Source organism: Dromiciops gliroides, chromosome 6 (assembly GCF_019393635.1).
Source record: "Dromiciops gliroides isolate mDroGli1 chromosome 6, mDroGli1.pri, whole genome shotgun sequence".
Classification (NCBI taxonomy): Eukaryota; Metazoa; Chordata; class Mammalia; order Microbiotheria; family Microbiotheriidae; genus Dromiciops; species Dromiciops gliroides.
The window spans coordinates 279,702,374-279,729,604 of record NC_057866.1 but is presented as its reverse complement, the minus strand read 5'-3'; the positions used below and the strand labels follow the sequence as shown (position 1 = coordinate 279,729,604).

Genomic DNA, 27,231 nt, shown 5'->3' with positions numbered 1-27,231 from the left:
ATTATCCTCATCTTACAGAGGAAACTGATGAAGACAGAGGGTCACACAGGTAGTAAATGTATGAGGTGGGATTTGAATTCAGGTCTTTCTGACTCTGGGCCAAGCAGTCCATCTCCTATGCCAGTTAGAGATATGTTCTTGCAAATTTGGGCTGTTGACATGCTAAAAATGACAATACATTAATTTAATTAATTAATTAAAAATGACATACATTAATTTATATATTCAGTACCATGTCAATAAAAAGATTCTTATAAAGCTAGAAAAAATAATCAATTCTCATCACAAAAATACAATCTCAAAGTTAATAATTTCTTTAAAAGTAGGAAGGAAGGAGGTCTAGTAATGCTAAAGCTGACTACATTACAAAGCAATAATAATTGTAAATGATTTGTTACAGGTTAAAAAAGCAAGAAGTTGATTAATGTTACAGGCTGGGCACACAATTTACAGGAAAGAAGGCCCACAGTAAACAAGGTATTTGATAAACCCAAAGATCCAAGTTATGAGAAAATGGCCTCATTATTTGACAAAAACTATTGGGAATACTAAAAGGCCATCTGCCAGAAATTCTGCATGGCCTAACAATTCACACTATACACCAGGATAAGGTTCAAATGGATGCATAACACAGCTATAAAAGGTGACATCATGAGCAAATTAGAAGAGCAAAGAAGACACAGCCTTTGAACTCTTTGAATGGAGAAGTACTTATGATTAAAGCAAGAGAGAGGATCAGACCAGATGAAATCGATACTTTTGATTATTTAATTTTTTAAAGGTTTTGCACAAATAAATCTAATGCAGTTAAAATTAGAAGGAAAAAGGTAACTGGGGAAAAGTCTTTGCATTGTTTCTCTGATAAAGGTCTCAAATAATATATATATATATAATATATAATATATAATATAATATATAATAATATATATATATATATAGAATGAATTCAAATGAATAAGAAGACTTAAGAGCCATTCCCCAATAAATTATCAAAAACTGCACTGTTTTCAAAGGAACAAATCTAATCTATCCATAATCAGATTAAAAAAAAATGTTTCAAGTTACTATTAATTTTGTTCTTTAGTAATTTTTTTTCAGTTGTGTCTGGCCTCTTTTGGGGTTTTCTTGGCAGAGATAATGGAGTGGTTTGCTATTTCCTTCTCCCGTTCACTTTACAGATAAGGCAACTGAAACAAACAGGGTTAAGTAAATTGCCTAGGGTCACATGGCTAGTAAGTATCTGAGGTTGGATTTGAACTTAGGAAAAGGAGTCTTCCTGTCTCCTGGACTGGTACTCTGTACACTGTGCCACCTAGCTGCTCCTGTTAATAATTAGAAAGACTCAAGTTAAAGCAAGTCTGTGGTTTTACCTCATACCCATCACATTGGCCAATATGACAAAGAAGGAAAAATACAAGTGTTGCATAGGCTGTGGGAAAACAGACACACCTGTGCACTGTTTTTGGAACTATAAAATGAGCCAGACATCCTGGAAAGCAATTTGCAATTATGCAGTTCATAAACTGTTCATATCATTGACCCAGTGATGTCATTATTAGGTCTTTACCTGAAAGAGACCCAAGGAAAAGGAAAAAATATATCAAACCCATGATAAATCATCAGTCCAAAGGAATGGAGATGAAACATGCTAGGCCCCACTCTTCCCAAAGACATGATGGATTTAAGCTCTAGAATGAGACATATTGGACATAGCCAATTGAAAGGTAAATGAATATTAGAAGATTATCCAGGTATAGGCGTAGCTCACAAGCCTGTGTTTGCCCCCTCTATGAACTCCCAGATGTTTTCTGTGAACTCTAGGTATAGCTTAACGTGGGAAATTGCCCCTGTTTTGACTGAGAGTGGGATTGTGAAGCAGGATACCCTGCTGGGATCTTGGCCAGGTCCCTTCTAGGCATATCTCACTGATTAACTGCCTAAGGTTCCCAGGATCCTATGGATTATAAACAATTCCAGGGGTAGTCCTAGGGTTTGGCTCCCCCTCAGGAGTATGCCCTGAGAAACTAAATATTTATTCCAACTTCTCTGGCAGTGATACTGTGCGAACTCACTTGGTGTCAGTCATAAAATTAGTTCATCATACAAGCCGCTATTGTTGGCTTCAAGCCACTTTTGTTTAAAGTCCGATATAAATCAAAGTAAAGCCTCTGCCTCTTTGGAGTCTCACTCATGGGGAGGACGCTCAGCCCAGGATATTCCCAATCGGAACTCTGGGAGGCTGTACCGAGACCCCTAGCCAATGGACCCAGGAGTGGGTGCTTCCCCGATTTGGTGATGTATTTCCCTTTAAATCTCTACATAGTGGTCACTTTTGCTTTAATAGCTACATTGTTAGGCTGCTTACTTTATTGCTGCTGCAAAACTAATATCTCTTTTCCTGTACTATAATATTAATTAAATCTAATTTTCTTCACCTGGTGTTGGAGTGTCATTTTGTAGGAGTGCATCTGAACATTAACCTTAACAATACACCAATGCAGGAACCTGTTTAGCTGAAATGTGCAGATTCATTTAGTTAGTTATTTTCACTAGGGGAGGGGAGGCCCTGAAAGCAAGAGAGAATAAATGTGATCATCTATCGATCTCTATCTCTCTATCTATACACGCACATACACACACACACACGCACACACACACATATATGTATATATATACATATATACACACATACTCACACACATACATATATAATTATGTAGATTGTATATATATATATAAATAGATTTTCCCCCAGTTACCTTTTTCTGTCTAATTTTAACCACATTAGATTCATTTGTACACTTTCAAAGTTTTTATATAACCAACATATACACATACAAATACACATAAACACACACACATACACATACATATACAAAATCTTTGTTGTTGTTATTTATCAGTTGTGTCTGACTCTTCATGGCCCCTTTTGACATTTTCTTCTCAAAGATATTGACGTGGTTTGGCATTTCCTTCTTTAGCTCATTTTACAAATGAGAAAAGAGGCAAACAGGATTAAGTGATTTGCTAGTATGCATCTGAAGTTAGATTTGAACTCAGGTCCTCCTAACTCCAGGGCCAGTGCTCTATCTACCATCCACCTGGCTGCCCATGCATACACACACACACACACACACACAAAATGTGTGTGTATGTACATATAAATAAAATTTGGTTGTAAATGATGTTCCTTTGTAAAATTAATGCTCTTTAGTTCAGTTTCTTCACAATGGGGTCAATCCTTCTAAAGGGGTTCTTAAACTTTTAATGTATATCCTGGAGCCCTTTGGAGTCTGAGTGAAGGTTATGTACCTTTTCTAAGAATATGATTTTTTAACAGGAAAAAATAGAATATAAAGATTACAAAGGAAATAGGTATGAAAATATATTTTCTTAAAAAAAAGTACAATCATTGTGTGATGATCAACTGTGATAGACTTAGCTCTTCTCGGCCTTGCAATGATCCAAGACAATTCCAAAGAACTCGTGATGGAAAATGTTCCTCACATCCCCCAAAAAAGAACTGTGAATTCTGAATGCAGATTGAAACATACTGTTTCTACTTTTTGTTTTTTTTTTCTTTTTTGAGGTTTTTCCTTTGTGTTCTGATTCTTTTTTCACAACATGACTAATGCAGAAATATGTTTAATGGGATTGAACATACATAACCTATATCAGATTGCTTGATGTCTTGGGGAGGGGGGAGGGAAGGAAGGGAGAGAGAAAAATTTGGAACTAAAAATCTCATGAAAACAAATGTTGAAAACCATCTTTATATGTAACTGGAAAATGATAAAATACTTTTATGATTAAAAAAAAAGAAAAAAAAAAACAGTGCAAGAACTCTGGGTTCAAAAACCTTCTATCTACTACTCTCAGAATGTCCATTGCCCTCATTGGATGATCTTCTGTCACTATATTAGTATGTTTTCATGTGTTTTCTTGTGATGTTACCAAGAACTCCTCACCTGAGCGAGATGTTGTTCCCACCTGGGTGGGATCCTGGACTCTGGAAGATTATGACAGTGGAGCACAAACTTGGTAAGAATTCTACATAGACCTGAATCTGCTCATTGAAGACCAATCTAGCTAAGTTTAGAGAAGTACATGATTCAGCTGGAAGGCAATGAATTCTTTACTCATGGCAAGCCAGGGTGTCTATGGGGAAACATATAAAATATATACAAGATAAGTCTAAGGTACTTTGCGTTTGGAGGAAGTCTTTGCACCTTAGGTTCAGAAAAGACCTCATGTGGAGGTGGCTCAGTGGTGTGTTGGTAAATATTTAATAACTATGTCTCTGGGAAAAATATATGCATGGTACACTTTGAAGTTTATTCTATACCAACTATTTCACCATCAATTTCTTAAGTCTAGACCATTAACAAAACAATAAATAAAGCTCTAATTTTTAGTGTTTGCTGATTTCTGAGGTGAAAACTGAACAATCAGTCCTTCTGAGCTGGCACCAGCCCACCCTTGAAGGGGGCAAATACAATGAACTTTGTAGGAAATGACGGGCTCTCCAAGGGAATAAGTAAGGAGACATTCTCAGGCATGAGGTAGGGGTGTGGGTCAGCTTGTGCAAATAAAGCCAGACTAGAAACAGAGCACTGCATGTGAAACATAGCCAAAAAGCCATTTTGGTCAAACAAGGGAGTGCATGAAACAGAATAATGTATAATAAAGCCAGTCAGATAGGTTAGAGCCAGTTTCTAAAGAGCATTAAATGCCAAACAGTAGAGTTTGTATTTGATCATAAAAGATTCAGAGACAACTGCTGGTTATTATGGAGGGAAGACAAGGTCTGATCTGTGCTTCAGGAAAATCAGTGAGGCAGCTGTGTAGACAATGGGCTGATGAGAGGACAGAACAGAGGCAGTAAGAGCAATGAAAAGGCCAGTCCTATAGTATAGGTGACAGAGATAGGGGCCTGAGCCACACTTGTGGTTATATGGTGGAGACAATGGGATGGGTGCCAGGAATGTTGTGGAAGCTTGAATCAATGGGACTTAGTAACTGAAGGCATGTGAGGTCAAATGGGGTCTAGGTGACAGAGAATCAAGAACTGAGGATGGTTCCAAGGTTGTAAATTAGGTGGTTGGAAGAATGGTGGTAGCCAACAGGAATACAGAAATTGAGAAGCATGGTTGGGGAAAGATGCATTCTCGTTTAGACATGGTGAACTTGTGATACCCATGAGATAGCTATCTGAATTATTTAGTGTTTAGTCTTTACATGAGAAGTACTGGAGAAGGTTCAAGTCCTCTAGAAACATGAGTTCCTGTCATTAGGATCACTTAATTGGATAGAGAATTCCATTATTTTCATTCATATAAGGAAACTCCATCTACCAATGTAAGTCAGAATCTTACCTCCAATTTACAGTCTTAGAGAGTAGTCTTGAGCAATGAAAAATTAAGTGACTTGCCCAGGGTCACATAACCTGTATATATTGGCATTGTGACTTCAAGCCTGGTCTTCCTGGTTTTCTGGATAGTTTATTTTCTCTCCACTATGGCATGCTGACTTTTTATTGTTAGGATTCTTAGGTTAGTTATATCCAAGGCCTCTTTTTCCAATTAGACGATTGTTTTGGTAACTGTATTATTTCCAGTGGGGCAGCTAGGTGGCTCAGTGGATAAAGTGCCAGGCCTAGAATCAGGAAGACTCATATTCCTGAGTTCAGGTTTGGACTCAGTTACTAACTAGTTGTGTGATCCTGGGCAAGTCACTTCACTCTGCCTCAGTTTCCTCATCTGTAAAATGGGCTGGAGAAGGAAATAAACCACAGCAGTTTCTTTGCCAAGAAAAACCCCAAATGGGGTCACAAAGAGGCAGACACAAATGAAACAACTGAACGACAACAATCACTTCCAGTGACAGAGGTAGATGCCAGATAGATGCTTAAGAGATAGTTTTCTATTAGATGAATCACCTCTGAAAACCTGAGTTGAGTCCATAGATTTGGCTGGCTTCAATACTAAAGCAGGCCTTCTACCCAAAGATTTGCTTCCTTCAGATTCTATTTGGCTATGAGGAGGAGAGAAATATATGTTAGAAATCAATTTAGAACTTAGCATGTCCCCTAACAACTCTCTCTCCCTCCCTCTCTCTCTCTCTCTCTCTCTCTCTCTCTCTCTCTCTCTCTCTCTCTCTCTCTCTGTTTCTCTCTCTCACTCTCACTCTCACTTACCCACAAAGTAGGATGGCAACAACCTTTTTGGTAAAGGGTTTAATGTTCCTCAAGCTCCTGAGATGCTAAAAGACTAACATCCCCTTCCAAACCTACCTTGGACAGCTTCCAAAAGCAAATCTTTGAGTGAAAGGCCATAGCAAAGGGTTGTAGAGGAAAAGAGAAGATCCATTTATTGAGCATTCTTTCATGTGCTTGTAAATTTATTGCAATTTTTGTTATGAGAAATATTTGTTCATTTCATTTGATCCTTTATTGGGGAATGAGTATTAGTCATACACATATACATTATTTATGTATCTTGGATACCAAATCATTATTTCCTAAATTCTATTCAACTATTGCTCTTCTCAACTCAGATGCATTAATATTCTTTGTGCAGAAGCTTTTCACATTCAAATAATCAAAGTTATCTATTTTAACTTTTATTGTTGTTGTTCAGTTGTGTCCAAATATTTGTGACCCCATGGACCATAACATGCCAGGCCCTTCTATCCTCCACTCTCCCTCTAAGTCTGTGCAAATTCATCTTCATTGTTTCCATGACACTATTTATCCATCTCATGCTCTACTGTCCCCTTTTCCTTTGCCTTTCAATCTTTCCCATTATTAGGGTCTTTCCCAATAAGTCCCATCTTTTCATTATATGGCCAAAGGATTTCAACTTTAGCTTCAGTATTTGACCTTTCAGTGAAGTGCCTGAATTAATTTCTTTAAGTATTGACTGATTTGATCTTCTTGTCATCCAAGGGGCTCTCAAAAGTTTTCTTCAGCACCACAATTCAAAAGTGTAAATTCTGTGGTGTTCAGTTTTTGTCCAGCTCTCACAGCCATACATTGCTACTAGAAGAACCATAGCTTTGACCGTACTGATCTTTGTTGGCTAGGTGATGTCTCTGCTTTTCACTATGCTGTTCAGATTTGCCATAGTTTTCCTTCCAAGGGGGCAAGTACCTATTAATGCAGTTGGTATCTGCAGTATTTTTTTGAGCCCAAGAACATAAAATCTGACATTATATCCATTTCTTCTCCCTCTATTTGCTAGGAAGTGTGCTAGAAAGATCTTAGGGTTTGTTAAATTATTTTTTTGTATGTTAAGCTTCAAGCCAGCTATTGCGCTTTCCTCCTTCACCCTCATTAAAAGATTTCTTAATTCCCCTTTACCTTTACTTTCTGCCTACCAACTATAATTCCAGGTTTTGAATCTCCCAGCCTGTCATTTCACATGATGCATTCTGCATATAAATTAAATAAATAAGACAACAATCTACAAATTTCTCATACTCCATTCCAATATTAAACCAATCAGTTGTTTGATGTTAAATTCTAACTTCTGCTTCTTTGCCTGAATATAGTTTCCTCAGGAGACAAGTAAGATGATCTGGTACTCCCATCTTTTGGAGAACTTGTCGCATTTTGTTGTGATCCACACAGTTAAAGAGTTTATCGTAGTCAGTGAAGGAGAAGTAGATGTTTTTTCTGCAGCTCCCTAGCTTTCTCCATAACCCAGTGCATATTGGCAATTTGGTCTCTAGTTTCTCTGCCTCCTTTGAAAACCAGCCTGCTGTTCTGGTTATTCTAGGTTCACATATTGCTGAAGCCTAGCTTGAAGAATCTTAGATGTAACCCAGCCGATGTGTGAAATGAGTGCAATTGTTCAGTAATTTGAACATTCCTTGTCATTGCCCATCTTTAGGATTAGGACATGAACTAGTCTTTTCCAATCCAGTGGCCACTATTGAGTTTTCCAAATTTGCTGGTATATTGAGTGCGGCACTTTAACTGTAACTTCTTTTAGGGCATTAAATAATTCAACTAGAATTCCATCACCTTCACTAACTTTATTGTTAGCAATGCCCACTTGACTTGATTCTCCAGGATGTCTGGCTCTAGCTCAGTAGCCACACCATTGTGGTTATTGATGATGTTAAGGTCTTTCTTGTATAGCTTTTTTTTTCTTCTGTTTCTGTTAAGTCCTTATCATATTTGTCTTTTACCAAGCAAACTTTTGCAGGAAATATTCTCTTGATATCTCTAATTTCTTTGAAAAGATTTCTTGGTTTTTTTCACATTCTATTGTTTTCTTTTTATTCTTTGCATCACTCATTAAAAATAAACAGACAGACAGACAGATAAGCCACACCTTATCTCTCCTTGCTATTCTCTGGGATTCTGAATTTAGTTGAGTATATCTTTTTTCTTTCTTCTTTCTCTTTCACTTTCACTTTCCTTCCTTCCTCAGCTATTTGTATAGCCTCATCAGAAACATTTTGCTTTCTTGCTCTTTTTTTTAAATGATTTTTTGTTGCTTTATCTTATGCAATATTGTGAACCTGGGTCCATAGTTATTCAGGTATTCTATCTAGCATATATTTTGTGATTCCCTCCATTTCTCATTTGTCAAAAGATATATCTCCTACCCATAGCTATGAGAGGTGTATGATCTGTCCTCTTCCTTTTTTTCAGTATGATCTTTAATATTAAAGTTGATATCCATTTAGAATGCATTGTGAAATATGGTGTAAGGTGTTGATCTGTATCTAATTTCTTTCTGTTAGACCACTTTCCAGTTTTCCCATTAGTTTTTATCAAATAAAGAGCTTTTTCTTAGGTAATTTATGTTTTCCACTTTATCAAATAGGTTACCGAGTTTTATTGTTTTTGATTCTCCCTTGTCTCATCTGTCCCATTGATCTATCTTGCGACTTTTTCAATCAATATTAGCTGGTTTTGATGGTTGCTGCTCTATAATTTGAGGTCTGAAAGTGTTATTCCCCTTTCATCCTGACTTATTTTTATCATTTCCCTTGACATTCTATATCTTTTGTTTTTCCAAATGAATTTTATCTTTATTTTATCAAGTTTTATAAAGTATCCTCTTGATGATTTGATTAGTATAGCATTAAAAGCAGAAATTAATTTTGGAAGTATTGACATTTTTATTATATTGGCACAGTCTAGCTATACGCATTAAATATTTCTCCAGCTATTTATGTTGTTACTTATTTCTTTAAGGAGTTATTATAACTGAATCTATACAAGGCTTTCGTGTATTTTAGTAGGTTGATTGCTAGATATTTTATGCTTAATGAAAGCTTCAGTCATTTATCAAAACTTATTATGCTTTGTTATCTTACATAACCTCTAGAAATCTGATTTTTTAACAACACTAATCTGATCTCAGTGTCTCCCCACAGGCTTCTGTTACATAGTCTCAGTCCATATTTATTAACTCAACTGGTATTGTTGTTGTCTTTCTCTTTACATTTCCCTCTGTCTCATAATTTTTTCCCATTTTCCTTTCCTGCTATCCTTTTTCTACCTCACTTACCCTTAGACAAATTTTCCCTATTCTCTACTCTCATCACCAGAAATGACATTCATCTGGGTTGGCCTTTTCCAAGAAATGCTTCTTTAGCTCATCCTCCTCTTTATCTAGTATCACTTTTATTATACCCTAAAATCTTCACTCTCTACATATGCTGGGCACCTAATATCTGTCCCTCTGTCACACAGTGACATTTCTAGAAGATAAAAGCCAACTCAGCCAAGACCATGATTCCAGATGCCCCTCACTCCTTCCTTTCCTAGTTCATTTCCTGCTCCAGCCTTCCTACTGATTTCCACATAAAATTCTAGGACTATTTTTCTTCCCAACTCCAAAATATTCTCTCATTGTTTTCCCAATGAACCTCAGTCAAGGAATAAGTCTCAGAAAACAATAGCTCCTCTTCTCCTTTACCAAAGGCAGAAAAAAGTATGTCTTTGAATTCCTCCCTTTCTCAAAAACTTTTTGACTACTTTCAACTGTATAATCTCATACTCAGAAATATGATAAAATAGAGGAAGAGATGCTGGATTTGACATCAGAGGATCCAAGTCTAGGCTCTGTCTTTTGTCACATAAATATTCTGCCATATAATTCCCTCAATACCACATTCCCCTAACTGAAAAACAAATTGTTTGGCTCAGACACTCTCCAAGATCCATTTTCTCTCAACATTTCTCAACCTCCTGTTCTATTTTTCTTTCCTACTCCATTCAGTCAGTCATTTTCCAGTCATGTCCAACACTATTTGGGGTTTTCTTACCAAAGATACTGGAGTTGTTTGCCATTTCTTTCTCTAGCTCATTTCACAGATGGAGAAACTCTTTGTCTCATTCACTGTCTCCTTTCTACACAGATTCCAGGTAGTGACAATGGGGGAATGTGAGAGGCTAAGTGGTCTTCTCCCCTCTGAGAACACACCATCCTTTTGAAACAAGCTTCTTTCCTTGGACTTTCTCATTTTTCTTTTCTATTCTAGATGAAGAGAGTGGAGCCTCTGAGATCTTGTGAGTTTTGAAAGGGCAGGACAGAGCTCCATAATCTTCACCATTCCAATACTGGTGTCCTCCAACATTTGGAGAATTTGGTAGGTTGAATGTCATATAGGAATTGAGCTAAATATTGAACCTATTCCTTCAGAAAATGAGGTATAGGGAAGAGTACAGCTCTGAGGTATTGAGGAAGGGATGGATGATTGTGTTTTGCACTTGTGATGTCTTTGGAGTAAATATTCCTTTGTAAAAGCTCTCCATTGTTAAGTAGTTAAATGAAACTTGTGCACTAACAATGGCCTCACACACAGCCAGCAGAGGTTTGAGAACTGAGGACATTAGGGAAAAAGACTTACCAATAGCTCAGAGCTACCGCCAGAACCCTGAAAGGCCAACATACTATCTTGACTACGGGAGAATAAGGAGAGCACATATGTTCTGCATATATTTCCAGATCACCCTGATTTCCTCTCTTCTTCCTAACTCTTCCTTTGAAAGACCTTCATTTATGAAGTCCATAAGACTAGTTTAATACTCTTAGCATATATCCTTCTTTCCAGTCACATACTTTCTTAGACCCTTTCTTGGGGATTTGTTTGTTCCATCAAAGCATTTAGAAAAGCTGAGAGTTTAATATACACATGTGCACGAGTGCACCCACCCACTCACACAGAGAGCCATGTTTTGCTTTTATGTTTATTAAGCAATTTATCTTCTGATTTATCTTCTCTGTTTTTTTCCTAATATTTGGATTTATTTACCCTTTTAAGGTTTCTTTTTGGATGAATTTGCATTTCAAAGGATTTGCTCACCTCTAGTTTCTTTCACAATAATGATTGAAATCCTCTCTCCCCCAATGGTTAAAATCAATTTTTTAAAAAATGATCTGTAAAGGACCATTTTGGGAAGATATGGAGGTATTTTGAGAGCTAAGTGATTTCTCATATTTTACTTTTATCTTCATTTTTCATGGACATAGAATAGTCTTGCATGAATTAGTCTCTTTTCTCTTACTATATGAAAAGCTTCTTCCTGACTGCTTGCAAGATTTGTTATTGAATACTGACATATTGAAACTTGACCACCAAACTTGTGGTGAGTTACATATTGTATTTCTCTCTATTACCAGTCTGTGAATTTTACCCTTTGTTTCCAATATGTTTGCACATTTTTCTCCTTCCACAATTGAATTAAGTATTCAAACTTTTTTTAAAGAATTTTATTTTAAGTGAGACAATTGGGGTTAAGTGACTTGCCCAGGGTCACACAGCTAGTAAGTGTTAAGTGTCTGAAGCTGGATTTGAACTCAGGTGCTCCTGACTCCAGGGCTGGTGCTCTATCCACTGTACCACCTAGCTGCCCCCTCAAACTTAAAAAAAAACAACAAAAAACTTGTTCTAGGAAACCAAAAAATCTTAGATTTTCTTGCTCAATGCTGTCTATAAGATTGGTGACTCATATATTTTTCTTATCTTATTGTCTCTTGATTGTGTGCTAGAATTTTTCATTAATCTCTAGTTTCTTGTCACAAATCTACTGATTTCTTCCTTTGAAAATTCATTGCTCTAGCAAGATTCTCCATCATTTGTCCTAATGGTCCATTTTCATTCTTTTCTGTTTAAACTCTTCATTGAGACCATGGATTTTCTTTAAAAAATTATATTTAGAGGGGCAGCTAGGTGGCGCAGTGGATAGGGCACTGGCCCTGGAGTCAGGAGTACCTGAGTTCAAATCCAGCCTCAGACACTTAACGCTTACTAGCTGTGTGGCCCTGGGCAAGTCACTTAACCCCAATTGCCTCACTAAAATATATATATATATATATATATATTTAGAATTTTATTTTCCCAAATTACATATAAAATACAAATTTTGACATCAATTAAAAAAAATGTGCTCCAAATTTTCTTCCCATTGCCTACTGTAATGATTGGAATGACGCCACCTACTGGAGACTTGCTGTGGAGAGCTCCACCATGAGGAAAATGCCTCAGAGGCATTGTGGCTTTTCCTTGGCGTCAGGAAATGACGCTTGCTCATGGGTGCTGTCTATCAAGTCTACCAGCCAATCAACTGGAGGAGCCTCCTATGGTCTGGGAGGAGACAGGAAGGAGGAAAGGGAGCCTGCGCAGAGAGCGCGGGCCTTTTGGCTTCCGGACTTGATGGTGGTGGCGGCAGAGGACTTCACAGGAGATTTGAGGAAAGATAGGAATGCCAGACTGTTAGAATTCTGTTCTCAATCTTTTTCTTTCTATTTTCCAATAAACCCTTAAAAACCTAAACTCGTTTTATCAGTGATTTTTAGTCAGTTTCCCCCAAACTGGGGGAACACATTAGAATCCACATTTAGAATCTTAAATTACACACTACCATCAAGAACTCAAACAACTCAATATAAGCTATACATGAACAGTCATGCAAAACATTTCCAAATTAGCCAGGTTGTGAAAAGAATACCAACAAAAATGAAATTTCAGAGTAAGGAATTAACAAAATATATGCTTCCATCTGTATTCAGATACCATCAGTTCACTCCCTATAGTTGGTTTGCATTTTTCATAAGACCTTTAAAGTTGTCTTGGATCATTGCATTGCTGAAAATAACCATGTCATTCACATCAGATCATCTCACAATATTGCTGTTATTTTGTATACAGTACATTTCACTTTGCATCAGCTCATGCAGGTCCTTCCAGGTCTTTCTGATAGCATCCTGCTCATCATTTTTTTCTAGTAAACTACATTTATATAGTACTTTAAAGAGAGACTTCCTTACAATAAACCCATGAAGTTGATCATTGCAACAACAGCAAAAGATAACATTTATATAGTGCCTTATACCTGACAAACAATTTTCTTCACAGTAGCCCAGCAAAGTAAGTACCATTCATTTTGCCATCATCATCAATCAAGTATCAATCAGTCATCATCATCCATAAATACTCATCATCTATCAATCCTCAGCAATCAGTCCTCATCTTCATCATTCAATCTTCCTCCTCCTAATCAATCAGTCCTCATCATCAATCAGTCCTCATCAACCCATCAGTCTTCCTTCTCATCAATCCATCAATCTCCTCCTCCTCATCTTACATCTTTCCTCTGCTTCAAAATTTTTTCACAGTTACTATTGTTGACTGTTTCCCTCCATCCTATTCCCTCCCCATGATATTTACTCTATTTTCTATCTTATTTTACCCTATCCCTCTTCAAAAGTGTTTTACTTCTGACTGTACCCTCCCCTACTCTGCCTTCCCTTCCTTCAATCCTCCCTCCTTATCCTCTTTCCCTCCTACTTTCCTTCAGGGTTAGGCAGATTACTCCATCCAATTGAGTGTGTATGTTATACCTTCCTTGAGCCAACTCTGATGAGAGTAAGCTCTTTGAGCCAATTCTGATGAGTGTAAAGCTCATTAACTTCCCCACTCCTCTCCCATCTCTCCCCCCACTCCATAAGCCCTTTCCTGCTTCTTTCATGTGAGATTTCACCCCATTCTACCTTTCCCCTTCCCCCTCCCACAGGATAATCCTCTTCCCCTTCAATTTTACCCTAAAGATGTCATCATGGGGCAGCTAGGTGACAAAGTAGACAAAGCACCTTCCCTGGACCCAGGAAGACCTGAGCCTAAATCTGGCCTCAGACACAAGACACTCACCAACCCAATGACTTCAGGTGTGCCACCCAACCCTGACTGTCCCAGAAAAAAAAGATAACCAAAAAAAATGCTTTACAGATATCATTCCTTCATAATTAATTCCCACCTATGCCCTCTGTCTAAATTTATTCCTATCATCTGCCTGTGGTAAAAAAATATGAAAGTTTTTTAACAGTCAGTTAGGATAACTGAAAGACTCCAGTTTTTGAAGGACCACCCTTTTGGGGAGGAGACCAACAGTCCACCTGCTGCGCACGTCAGACTGCCTGCTACACACTCGACTTCCGGGGTGGAGAGAACGGAAGTGGGGGCTTTTTCCTGCTCTGCTGGTCTCCTGACTGCGCTGCTCAGACGGTCCTCTCTCTCTCTCCAAAGGTGGCCTTCGGTTTTGGTGAGTTTTTTATAAGGAATATAGACTAAGCTTAGACTTAAGACGATTTGTATTGTGTTTCTACTTTCCTATCCTTCTAATCAACATCACCTTGTGACTACCATAACAATAAAAGGTCTATCTAGAAAACCAAAAGCTTCTTCCATTTACTAGTCTGGGAGATAAATTAAGGGAAAGGTTAAGTAGGGGAGATTTATGATCTAATATCCAATTTTAAATCTCACATGCCCTAATGCTGAGAAAGTTCTTATGAGTTAGACGTATCATCTTCCCATGTAGGAATGTAAACAGTTTAACCTTTTAACATCCGTCATGATTTTTTTTTCCTGTTTACCTTTTTATGCTTCTCTTGTATTTGAAAGTCAAATTTCCTATTCAGTTCAGGTCTTTTCATCATGAATACCTGAAAGTCCCCTTTTTCATTGAAGTCCTATTTTTCCCTCAGAAAGATTATACTCCATTTTGCTGCGTAGGTGATTCTTGGTTGTAATTCCATGCCCTCTGATCCTTTAATGTAGAAGCTGCTAGATTTTGTGCTATCCTGACTGTGGCTCCACAGTACTTGAATTGTTTCTTTCTGGCTGCCTGCAATATTTTTTCCTTGACCTGGGATCTCTGGAATTTGGCTCTAATATTCCTGGACGTTTTCATTTTGGTATCTCTTTCAGGAGGTGATCTGTGAATTCTTTCAATTTCTATTTTACCTCCTGTTTTTAGAATATCAGTGCAATTTTCCCTGACAGTCTCGTGAAAGATAATGTCTAAGCTCTTTTTTTGATCGTGGTTTTCAGGTAGTCCAATAATTTTCAAATTATCGCTCCTGATTCTATTTTCCAGGTCAGCTGTTTTTCCAAGAAGATATTTCACATTGCCTTCTATTTTTAAAATTCATTTGGATTTGATTTATTGTGTCTTGGTTTCTCATAAAGTCACTAGCTTCCATTTGTTCAATCCTAATTCTTAGTCAATTATTTTCATCAGAGAGCTTTTCTATTTGGCTTTTCAAGCTGTTGACTTTTTTAAAATGACTTTACTGCATCACTCTAATTTTTTCTTCTACCTCTCTTACTTCATCTTCAAAATCATTTTTGAGTTCTTCTATGGCTTGAGATCAATTCATATTTTTCTTGGAAGATTTGGATGTAGGCACCCTTACCTTACTATCCTCTTCTGATGGTGTACCTCGATCTTCCTTGTCACCAGAGAAACTTTCTATGGTCTGCCCCTTTATCTGCCTGCCCTTCTTGCCAGCCTATTTCTTGATTTTTAACTCCTTCTTAAAGTGGGGCATTGCTTCCTGGATGGTCTTTCCCAAGCTTCAGAAAGTCCAAGGTGGTAAGATTTAAGGAGAGGCATGTTTTCAGATCACTTAGTCTGTGTTCTGTTAAGGGTTAAAATTCTAGCTAAACTGTCTAAAATATCTAATGAGTGGTCGCCAATAAATTATAAGCTTTAGCAAGAGTTAGACTTTTAAGGATTTATTAAGGAGAATAAGAATTTGGTAAAGAGAGAGAGAAAGGCCTAGATTCCTATCTATTAAAGGGAGAACATATTTCTAGCTCCACTCTCCACCAGAGTCCAAAGGAAAAAAGAACAAGACAGAGTGCTAGTCCCTTCCTTCTTCCTCTCACTAGCCAACGTCACTTCCTGATGCCAAAGAAAAGACTCCTGGTCTTGCCCTCAAAGACCTTCACTTCATGGGCAGAACTCTTCTACAGTAAGTCTCCAGCAGGTGGCGTCATTCCAATCGTTACAGTTCTGGTCTGTAAGTAACCACAGGCTGCTTGCTCTTTAACCTGGAAACAAATCTGGTTCACTTTGGTTGCAAGCATGGGCATGCCTGTGCCCCTCTCTCACCTGGTACCACCATCCAAAACTGAATCCTGCCTATGATCCTGGGCAAAACATCAGAGTTCCACCTCAGTGCCAGAAGAGACCCCTGTACTCTCCCCCTGGCTAAATGCTCAACCCTTTCACCAGACTGGGAGCTGAGTTAGTCGCAGCTGCAGCCAATTCAGAGGCTCTGGAAGTCTTTCTCTAGTGCAGCCTGGGTCTGGATCTGTGTCAGCATGGCTGATGGGTTGGGCTCCACTCCCACCCCCTCCCACCCCACTACAGCAAACCCCTCCTGCAGAACTTCTAAGCCAACTTTGGCTGGAAAATGGTTTCAGCCCATCCTTTCGTGGGTTCTGCTGCTCCACAAATTGTCTTATGGCATTATTTAGAGTTTTTTGGAGTGATTGTGTCAGGAGCTCTGAGCGCTCACTGCCTTTCCTCTGCCATCTTGATACAATTTAAACAACTCAAGACTATGAATATTGATCCCAATGTCCATCCTTATTTCTCCCTTAATTCTCTTATTCCTCCTCTGATCCCCTTTGTGGGAATTTGAAGTTATGCCATGATAATTTCAGTGACATTAATTGTTGTTGCATGTTTTTCCTTCCTCTGTTTATAAGTTTTCATATGGCTTTCTTTTGTCCCTAGTAGTGATTCATTTAACTGAAAATTATATTCTGTTATTCATCCTCTCCCCCAGCCCTATTTTTGGGGACACTTTTTAAGGCCTGTTGCTCTTTCCTCGTGATGTTTTTTCTTCTACCCACTCTGTGTTTTTTGTACTGTTTTCAAACTGTTGAGAGTGTTTCTTACTGTTTTAAGGGGAGGATGGGAAGTTGGGCTCAGATACAACTTCTCACTTAGTCATCCTGACAGAACAAACCCAATGAGCTTAATTTCAAACATATATACAAAACTCCTTCTTAAATATTAGTGGCACTCACTCAAATCCATGTGAGAGCAATAAGTTCATTTTGATATACAATAATGCCAGTGTTTGAACCACTATAATCATTAAGTACAAATTAAAAGGATTCTATTGGCTAGTAATGCTTGTATTTGTTACTTGAGATAAAATAAGATCATGTCTGAAAGCAAGGACTACCTTTTACTTTTCTTTGTATCCCTAACAGTTAGTCCAATACCTGGCATATAGTAGGCTCTTAGTGACTGATTTGTTGACCTTTAATTTAATTTAATTAAAAAAATTTTTAAAGTAATAAACATTTTTATTTATAATTTTGGTTTCCAATTTTTATCCCTACTTCCCTCTCTCTCCTCCCCCATCCCTGAGGCAGTAAGCAATCAGATATAGGTTATACATCTATGATCATATAAAGATTACCATATTAGTCATTTTGTATAAGAAAACTTGAAGAAAAGAAAAATGAAGGAAAGTGAAAAATAGCATGCTTCAGTCTGTTCAATCAATATCAGTTCTTTCTTTGGAGGTGAGTAGTATGTTTCATTGATAGTCTTTTGGGATTGTCTTGGATAATTGTATTGTTAAGTCTTTCACAGTTCTTGATTAAATAATATTTCTGTCACTGTGCAAAATGTTCTCTTGGTTCTCCTTACATCACTATACATCAGTTTATATAAGTCTTTCCAGCTCTTTGTCATTTCTTATAGCACAATAATATTCCATCACCATCATATACCACAGCTTGTTTAGCCATTCCCCAATTGATGGGCATTCCTTTGATGTCCAATTCTTAGCCACTACAAAAGGAGCTGCTATAAATATTTTTGTACAAATAGGTCTTTTTCTCTTTTGGGGGATGTCATTGACCTTTAAGCATCATATAAATGTGAACTATTTAAACAATTACTGCTATTACCAGTAATAATGGCTAGTCTTTAAATAGCACTTTAAGATTTGCAAAGTGCAGGGCAGCTAGGTGGCACAGTGGATAGAGCACCAGCCCTGGAGTCAGGAGTACCTGAGTTTAAATCCTATCTCAGACACTTAACACTTACTAGCTGTGTTACTCTGGGCGAGCCACTTAACCCCAATTGCCTCACTAAAAAACCCAAAAACAAACAAACAAAAAAAGATTTGCAAAGTGCTTTACAAAGATTATCTTACCTGAGCCACACAACAACTCTATTATTGTGCCCATTTTACAGATGAGAAAATTGAGGCACAAAGAAGATGAGTGACTTGCTCAAGGTCACACAACTAGGGGGAATGTCTGAGGTGGGAGCTTAATTCCAAGTCCTGAATTCTATCTACTCTGCCACCTTGCTGCCTTTGTTATAGCAGTACTATTCATAAGTACTGAAACAAACTCCTATAAATCAGGATTTGTTGCTGTTTTCTTGGTTTTGTTCTCACCTAGAATTCTGGGTAGTGATCCTTTATACATTGTGAACTTTATTAGAGAAATACTTATTTTGCCTTCACTCCTCTGAAAGAAATAGACATTTAAAAAAAAAAAAGCAAAGGGCAAAATCTTCCCTCTGTGCAAGTGATCATTAAATTCCAGGGATATAACAAGACAAAAACATACATCAAAATATGTTCTTTCTAGGGAATAAGTTCTTAACCTTTTTTGTGTGTGTCACAGACTCCTTTAGGAAGCAGTGAGGTAAAGCCTATGGATGCCTGTGAACCAAGTTTTTAAATACAGAAAATAAAATACATAGGATTTCAAAGGAAAGCATTATCGTGAAATATAGCTGCCCCACCTCAGTCCCTGTTTGTCTCTCCATATATGTATATACAATACATGTGAGTATATACAGATGTGTTTTGTGCATGCAAATGCACATATATACAGTTTGCAGAGCCCTAGGCTCGAAGGTATTAAACAATTGACTGAAAAAGTGATACTCCAGTTAAATTCTTTGATCTCGTTATTGGTGTTTCTCCCTGGTTTCATTTCTATGTATTGCCTCTGCCTGCACAAGACTCAAGCCTTTCGTTTGGGACTCCTTTTTTCTCTCTAACTCACTTTCTCTCTCCTCTCTTGTCTTCTTCTTAAGGCAGCTCAAATGGACTAACACCCTCTTAATCTTATTTTCCATTAAGCTTCCAACTTCTAAAATAAGAACAATTCACTTTTTTGAAGTACTTTGCAGTTCCCAAAGTGATTTCTTTATATTTATGAGCCTCTGAAACCTTATTCTTCCACATGGAGGCTTCTGGGAGGCAATGAATGGTCAGCTTCCTCTGCCCAGCATTTCTGTTACAATAGTACTTGGGCTTATCTGTACTTCACTAGTGAATTGTTGTTCAGAAAAAAAGCAGGTAGTTCAATTTACCAAAATGTTAGCTAGAAAGAAAAGGACTTTGTTGAGTAAATGAATTAAGAAACTTCCAAAGGGAAGAGGAATGACCAATAATTGAGAATGAAGGAAAAATGGAAGAAAATCCATTTTCCATATTTAACATGAAATCTATGCAAATTTTGTAATGAAATTTGCAATTTCATTGAGATAGGGAGGTCTCAAGTGAGGAAACTCCCCCTACAAATGAAGTTGGGCACCCTCTCTTTACCTTGCAGTCTTAGAAATTTGACTTCAGCACTGAGAGGTTGAGTAACTTGAATTCTTACCCTCTGGTCTTCTTGACTCCACAGTCTGCAATCTAACCATCATACTCTGGTGCCTTTCCATCCTTTATGGGATGTGTGTATATATATGCATGTTTGTCTGTGTGAATACATATGTGTATGTGTAAAGAGGAAGTTGGAAATGTGTATCTGGGGATCAGGAGTCAGATAAAAAAGATATACAGATTGAGTGTAAGTCTTATATACATACATATATGTAATATAGGTATACTTAAAAACTTTTTTAGTTCAGCTAGCAATATTAAGAAATTCTATTTTCTCTTACTTAAAACCCTAATTCTATTTTTTTTTCACTTTAGAAAAGTGGGTGGAATAGAAGCAAAGACCTTTCTTAGGTTGATGGATTAAGGTGATAAACTAATTTAACTCTTGTCTGGATAACTGTATTGCTTCCCCATAGGCCTCACATTCTCAGCCACAGACAACTAAGGGCAGTGCCCCCTCTTTGTTTTAAAATCCTAATTGTTGATCATAGGCAGGAAAGGTTTAACCCAAGGTGGATTTTAACATAGTGTAACTTTTAAAAAAATCAAGAATCTAATAAATGTTACCTCAATTTATATTGATGTAGAGAGACATAACAAAGGGGAAGTCAGGTGAAACTCATTTCTAAGTCAAAATGGGCTGGGATATTACTATTCTAACCATTTTTATTTTATTTTTTTGGTGAGGCAATTGGGGTTAAGTGACTTGCCTAGGGTCACACAGCTAGTAAGTAAGTGTTAAGTGTCTGAGGCCAGATTTGAACTCAGGTCCTCCTGACTCCAGGGCCAGTGCTCTATCCACTGCGCCACCTAGCTGCCCCTGGGATATTACTATTAAATAAAGAATATGTATATGTATATCTTACATATGAAAATGTATGTTACTATGTATATTACTATGAAGTAGCTGGTAGGTGGTATAATGGATCAAGAGCTGGATTTAGATTTGTGATCAGAAAGACTTCAGTTCAAATCTGGCTTCAGATACTTACTAGCTATATGACCCTGGGCAGTTACTTTACTTTTCTCAGCCTTAGTTTTCTCACCTGTAAAATAGGACATCCATCCATTTGTCCATCTATCTATCCATCTGTCCATCCTTCCCTCCATCCATCCATCCATCCATCTGTCCATCCCTGCCTTCCTCTGTTCTTCCATCCATCCATCTCTTGGTCTGTCCATCCATGTATCCATGCATCCATCCACCCACCCACCCACCTATGTAAGGTAAGCTCTTGTGGGTCTACCTATTGTGAAAATATTTTGAATGACTAGGCCTAATTTGGGGGACTAAAGGTGACTGGTGGACTGATCTGGGGACTTTTGACTATTTGGCTATCTGACTGCGTTTAATTTAATATGGGCCGTTTATAAAGTTCCACCATACTGCTCTACTCCCAAATTGATAAGCAAAATATTAAGAAGCCTCTTAACTAAATAATCAAAGCAGAGTTTATTTATGAGATACTATTTAAAATTAAGAATACAGGGAAATAAAATGTACAACCTGACTGCTTTCCGGTTCTTCCTTTCACTTGCTGAGCCTGGAACCTTTTTAATACAATAAGAGCATGTTACACTTTCCCTGCTCAGCTACTTTCTTCTAACTCCTCTTAATCTTCACTTTCTCCAACCTGTACCCTGTGCTTTCTGCTGCCTCCTGGTCAGTCTGTCTGTCTGTCTGCTCTGTCAGACTGCCCTCTGCCGCCTTTTCTGCCCCTCTAATCTTGTTCGCTGGCCTTTCCTCCTTGCTCCCAGTCCTGCGTTACTGTTTGTCTTGTCCCTTGTCTGCTGCCCTCCAACCTTTGTAATTTTGTCAGCAGCCTCCCAGTCCTCTTCTCTGCCTCATCCCGTCCCCTTGACAGATGCCCCTAAGTCTAACCCCCGATCTATATATATCTTTCTTTTCTCCACTCAAATGTTGGGGCTTCCTGTGCCCTCACAGACCAAGCTAATCTGCCAGCCAGGGTTGTGGCTGGTGGGGGAAGGGGGGGGTGCACTCGAGCCTCACGTGCCTCAGCACAGGCTATCCGGGATCTTTCAGATAGGTCCACTCAGGTTGGAGGGAGCTGGGGGCTTTTTTCCCCCAGCTGTCTGATCTGGGGTCTTGTACAGCCCACAGGGCTTTTTGGTTCAGCTGAAGCTGAGGGGGAGGGGCACCAGCCCCTCCCACACAGAAGAGACCCTGAGAGCCTAAGGCTTTCTTATCTCAGCCTAAAGGTAGGGTCCCCAAATCAAAATAAATTTCTACACTATTTGTTGGCAAGATTTTAGTTAGTGCCATCCTCCTCATTTGACCAGTGTGATTAGTCATGTCCACCTTGCAAGGAGCAGCAGAGGGTGGGAGGGGCCCAGTGCATCACAATTGGGAATGGTGAATGGGTCTGAGCACCTGAGCAGAGGGAGAACCCTTGGTTCTCCTCTGGGGAGTAGGGACGGGGTTTTAGCATCCAATCAAAGGTTGGAGGGCAACAGCTTCACTCAGCATCTACTCCTGGTGGGCCTGCCTGAATGGCATCTCAGTTAGGCAGGTGGGTAGGGGAAGGCATCCTTTTGTGTGTACTCTTGTTGGGCTCTTCTCATGTGACCTGGGCAGAATGGGTGGGATAATAGAAAGTTCAGAGTTGTCCTAAGATTCATGATAAAATGTTTGCAAAGTACTTTGAGAACCCTAAAATGCTATGTAAATGTTAAGTATTATTCTTAGCTTCCAGGTATAGTTTCTTATGTCTTCTAACATGTGGATGCATGCCTTTTCACAGTGGTTCCCTGTATTTATAAGGAGTTCATTTTTTCATCATGTAATCTCTCAATTATCCCTATTCCATTCTCCCAAATTATTTTGTATTTACTTATCTATGCACATGTTACACCCTCCCACTAGAATGAAAGCTCCTTGAGGGCAAGGTCTAGCTACATTTTATCCTTATAGCCCCAGTGTCAAGGACAGCACCTTGCACATAGTAGGTGTATTATATGCTTGTGGACTTGTTGAATTTTACTGATGACCACCATGGTGAAATTCTATAAGATGACATGAAAATCACTGGACATAATGGAATTTAGCCAGATCTTTCAGGTACTTAGGTCAGGCTTACATTTCTAGTGGTTCCATTCTCTGACTCTCCAAGTTTGAGCATATTAACCCTTGGTCATTATAAAGGTGATCCTGAAGGTCACTAAACAGAAATGTTGGACAGAAAATGAGGTGGTCTTTTTAAAGCACTTAGCACAGTGTTTGGCACATAGTAGGTTCTTAAAAATGATCTCCTTGAGAATGCTATGATCAAGTCTTTGCTCCAGAATCCTAAATTTAGAAGTTGCTGCAAGAAGTTGCAGTACTTTAGAAGGGATGTAGAAAGTTGGGAAACAATTTTTATGGCAAGTACTTCTGATAAAGGTCTTATTTCTAAAATATATAGGGGACTAAATCAAATTTATATGAATCCAAGTCATTCCCCAATTGAGAAATGGTCAAAGTATATGAACAGGCAGTTTTCTGATGAAGAAATAAAAGCTATCTATTCCCATATGAAAAAATGCTCTAAACTACTACTGATTAGAGAGATGCAAATTAAAACAACTATGAGATACCACCTGTCACCTATCAGATTGGCTAATATGACAAAAAAGGAAAATAATGAATGTTGGAGAAGCTGTGGGGAAATTGGAACACTAATGCATTGTTGGTGGAGCTATGAACTGATCCAGCCATTCTGGAGAGCAATCTGGAATTATGCCCAAAGAGCTATAAAGCTGTGCATACCCTTTGACCCAGCAATACCACTTTTGGGTCTTTTTCCCAAAGAGATCATAAAAAGGGAAAAGGACCCACATGTACAAAAATATTTATAGTTGCTCTTTTTGTGGTGGCAAGGAATTGGAAATTGAGGGGTTGCCCATCAATTGGGGAATGGCTGAGCAAGTTGTGGTATATGAATGTAATGGAATTCTATTGTGCTGTAAGAAACAATGAGCAGGAGGAGTTCAGAGAAACGTGGAAGGACTTACATGAACTGATGATGAGTGAGATGAGCAGAACCAGAAGAACATTGTACACAGTATCATCAACATTATGCATTGATCTACTATGATGAACTAGATTCTTCTCACTAATGGAATGGTACAGAAGAGTTCCAGGGGACCCATGATGGAAGGGGATCTCCAAATCCAGGAAAAAAAGAACCGTGGAGTAGAGATGCTGATTGAACCATACTCTTTCTTTTGCTTTTGGTGCTGTTATTTTTCTATTTTGAGGTTTTTCCTCATTGCTCTGATTCTTTTCTTATAATATGACTAATGAAGAAATATGTTCAATGTTATTATTATATATATATAAAACCTATATCAGATTACCTGCTGTCTAGGGGAGGGAGGAGGGAGGGGAGGGAGGGAGAAAAATCTGAAATTGGAAAGCTTGTATAAACAAATGTTGAGAACTATTTTTACATGTAATTGGAAAAAATAAAATACTTTTATTAGAAAAAAAAAAGAAGTTGCAGTACTACTGTTCAGTCAAGTCCAATCTTTCATAATCCTATTTGGGGTTTTCTTGCCAAAGATACTGGAGTGGCTTGCCATTTCCTTCTCCAGTTCATTCTACAGACCAGGAAACTGAGGCAAACAGGGCTAAATGACTTGCCCAGGGTCACACAGCTAGTAAGGATCTGGATTTGAACTCTTGAAGATGAGGTTTTCTCATTCCAAACCTTGCTCTAGTCACCATTCCACCGAGTTGCCCTAACTTGCAGTGCACCAAGAGATGAACAAGACCTTAGGTCTGTTAGGTTAGGCTTCTTCACCCACAGGACACTAATCAGCCCTCTTGTTACAGGCACAATTTATACTTGCTTTTGTTTGCTTGCTTGCTTGTTTAATGGGAGGTGCTGGTCACCTTTAGATTATAAACTCCTTGAGGGTAGGAACTATTTTTTGCCCCTCTGTGTATCCCCAGCATTTATCTCTGTGCCTGGCACAAAGATGGTACTTAATAAATACTTGTTGGTTGATTTATTGCCATTCTGGTGGAAGACAGGAAGATAAGTCCCTTATATTTCTAAGGGTCTCTATGACCTCAGATAGAAAATGGTGAGGGAGAGGCTTAATTGGATAGCCCCAGAAGCCCCTTACTGCTCTGATCTTCAAAGATATCTAACTGGTCTACCCAATAAGATTTTAACTAGGAAGAAGAAGGAAAACAAACAAAAGTACAGACAAATGCAGACCCAGCTCAACGTGAGATTGCAGACATTGCAGGCAGCCTGTTGCCAAGATCCCTTGATAATTTAGTTGAAGTAAGAGGGAGCCCTGTGAGATTTGTCTTCCATTTACATTGATGCCTGTGATGATGCTCAGTGGACAAGTATGGCCAGGCAAAAGAGGTTCCAGGCCTGCTGAAGATGCAGATCTAAGGGAGAGACAAAAAGATAAAAAACAGGACAGGGAGAGTCTGAAGGAACATATGGGAAAATTAATTTTCATTCTATCACTCAGGCAGAAAATCTCAATAGAAAAAGCAGTATTTCCTATGTAACCCAGATGTTTGAATGAATTAAGGCAAGACATCAATAACACCAGTTTCTAACATAAAGACTCTTACAGTAAAAACCTCCTGCCTCATTGCCTAGAGTGTAAAATAACAGAATGATTTAGGTCCTATTCATATTTGCTCACAATTGAATGATTTTTAAGTGTCAAATGTCTCACATTCTGAATCTACAAGACATTGCCTCAAGCCAAATCAGAGAATGCCTTGATTGAAATGGGTATAAGAGATCATTTAGTCTGACCCACTCCTCATGTTGGACAGTTAGGTGGTGTAGCAGATGGAATGCCAGGTCTGAAGTCAGGAAAACTTATCTTCACACCTACTAGATATGTGACCCTGGGCAAATCTTCACCCAGTTTGCCTGTTTCTTAATCTGTAAAATGCTAAACCATTCCAGTATCTTTGCCCAGAAAACCCAAGTAGGGTCACAAAGAGTCAAATATGACTAAAAAATGACTGAACAACAAAAACCCCTCATGTTATAGGTGAAGAAATTCAGGACCAGGAGGTCACAGAATCAGAGACTATTAGAATTGTAATGATAATAATAATAACAATAATAACAATAACAACAATGACAATAACAATAAACAGCTACCTCAAAGTTCAACCCTCATCCATTCCTCAAGGTAGGTGAGCAAAGGCAAAATAAGGGAATAAACAGAAAGGGAGATATAAATTCATGCACCTAGAATCTACTGTGGTAGCCAGGAAGGCCAGTCAAAACCTCTGAAACCCTGGTGACTTGGGCTTTGCAGAGAGCACTGACTGAGTTATTTCCATTGTCAATTTTGCACAAATAGTCCTGAGCCAAAGAATGAGATGAGATGGCATAGGCTTGCAGATCTGCCCTACTTGAAACCATCATGGTGATCAATGCCATATGGAGGGCAATTGAGTGACACATCCCTTTCAGGAAAGGTAGTATTAATTTGTTTATCATTGCAGAGCTATTGTAGGAAGAAAGGAAAGGGGAGTGGGCATAAGGAAGGGAGGGAAAAAGGGTACAAGCAAGAGCTGAAATGCAGGGTTAGAAGCGACACTCTCTCCTACTTAAAGTCAAGTCAACAAACATTTATTAATTACCTAATTTGTGCCTGGTATTTTGCCATTGCTGTGTGCTTAGTTTTGCTGTTTCATCTTTTTCTATTTTATTCTTTATAATCAGGGAGGACTTTCTGGGTGTGGTGTTGGAAGGACATTTTGAAAAATGCAGGTGGAATAAAAATAAAAACTGCCAATAAAATAGATTTAAATTCACCTACATCTTGAAAAAAATTATATTTGAACCTCTTTTTATTCATATTTAATTCTATACTTTGACCTACTATTCCATGATCAATTCAGAACTTTTTTCTTAAAAAAAGTTGTATTGATTCTTCTTTTTTTTATCATTACTGTCATTTTCCCCTTAATTATATTCCACCTTCCATTGTAAGAGATATATCTAGTTAATGAAAACAAATCAATACTTGGCCATATCTGAAAATGTATGCCCCCATTCTGCATCATTTTCCACCATTTCTCTGGAGGCTGAAGGCATGTGCTTCACTCTCAGCCTTCTCTTTCTGCTTTTCTTTCTTGACACTACTAAATTTAATTTTATTATGTTTTCAATTTCAAATTCTTACCCTCCCTTTTCTTCCCCCTGCCTCTTGAGAAAGAAAAAAAATCCATTTCAAATACATAGACATGAAAAACAAGTAGGTGCATTAGCCA

At 38.1% G+C, this 27,231-nt stretch overlaps 1 protein-coding gene across 7 annotated transcripts in view; it reads right to left on the bottom strand.

The window, feature by feature from the left end:
- SGCZ (sarcoglycan zeta) overlaps nt 1–27,231 on the bottom strand; it is a 623,247-nt gene that overhangs the window by 149,635 nt on the left and 446,381 nt on the right. For 2 of the 7 annotated variants that reach the window (XM_043970999.1, XM_043971000.1), the window contains exon 3: nt 25,190–25,371. The exons of the other annotated variants lie outside the window; for them this stretch is intronic. The gene's annotated coding sequence lies outside the window, so the exon portion shown is untranslated. The remainder of the gene's footprint in view (nt 1–25,189; nt 25,372–27,231) is intronic. 7 annotated transcript variants of the gene reach the window in all.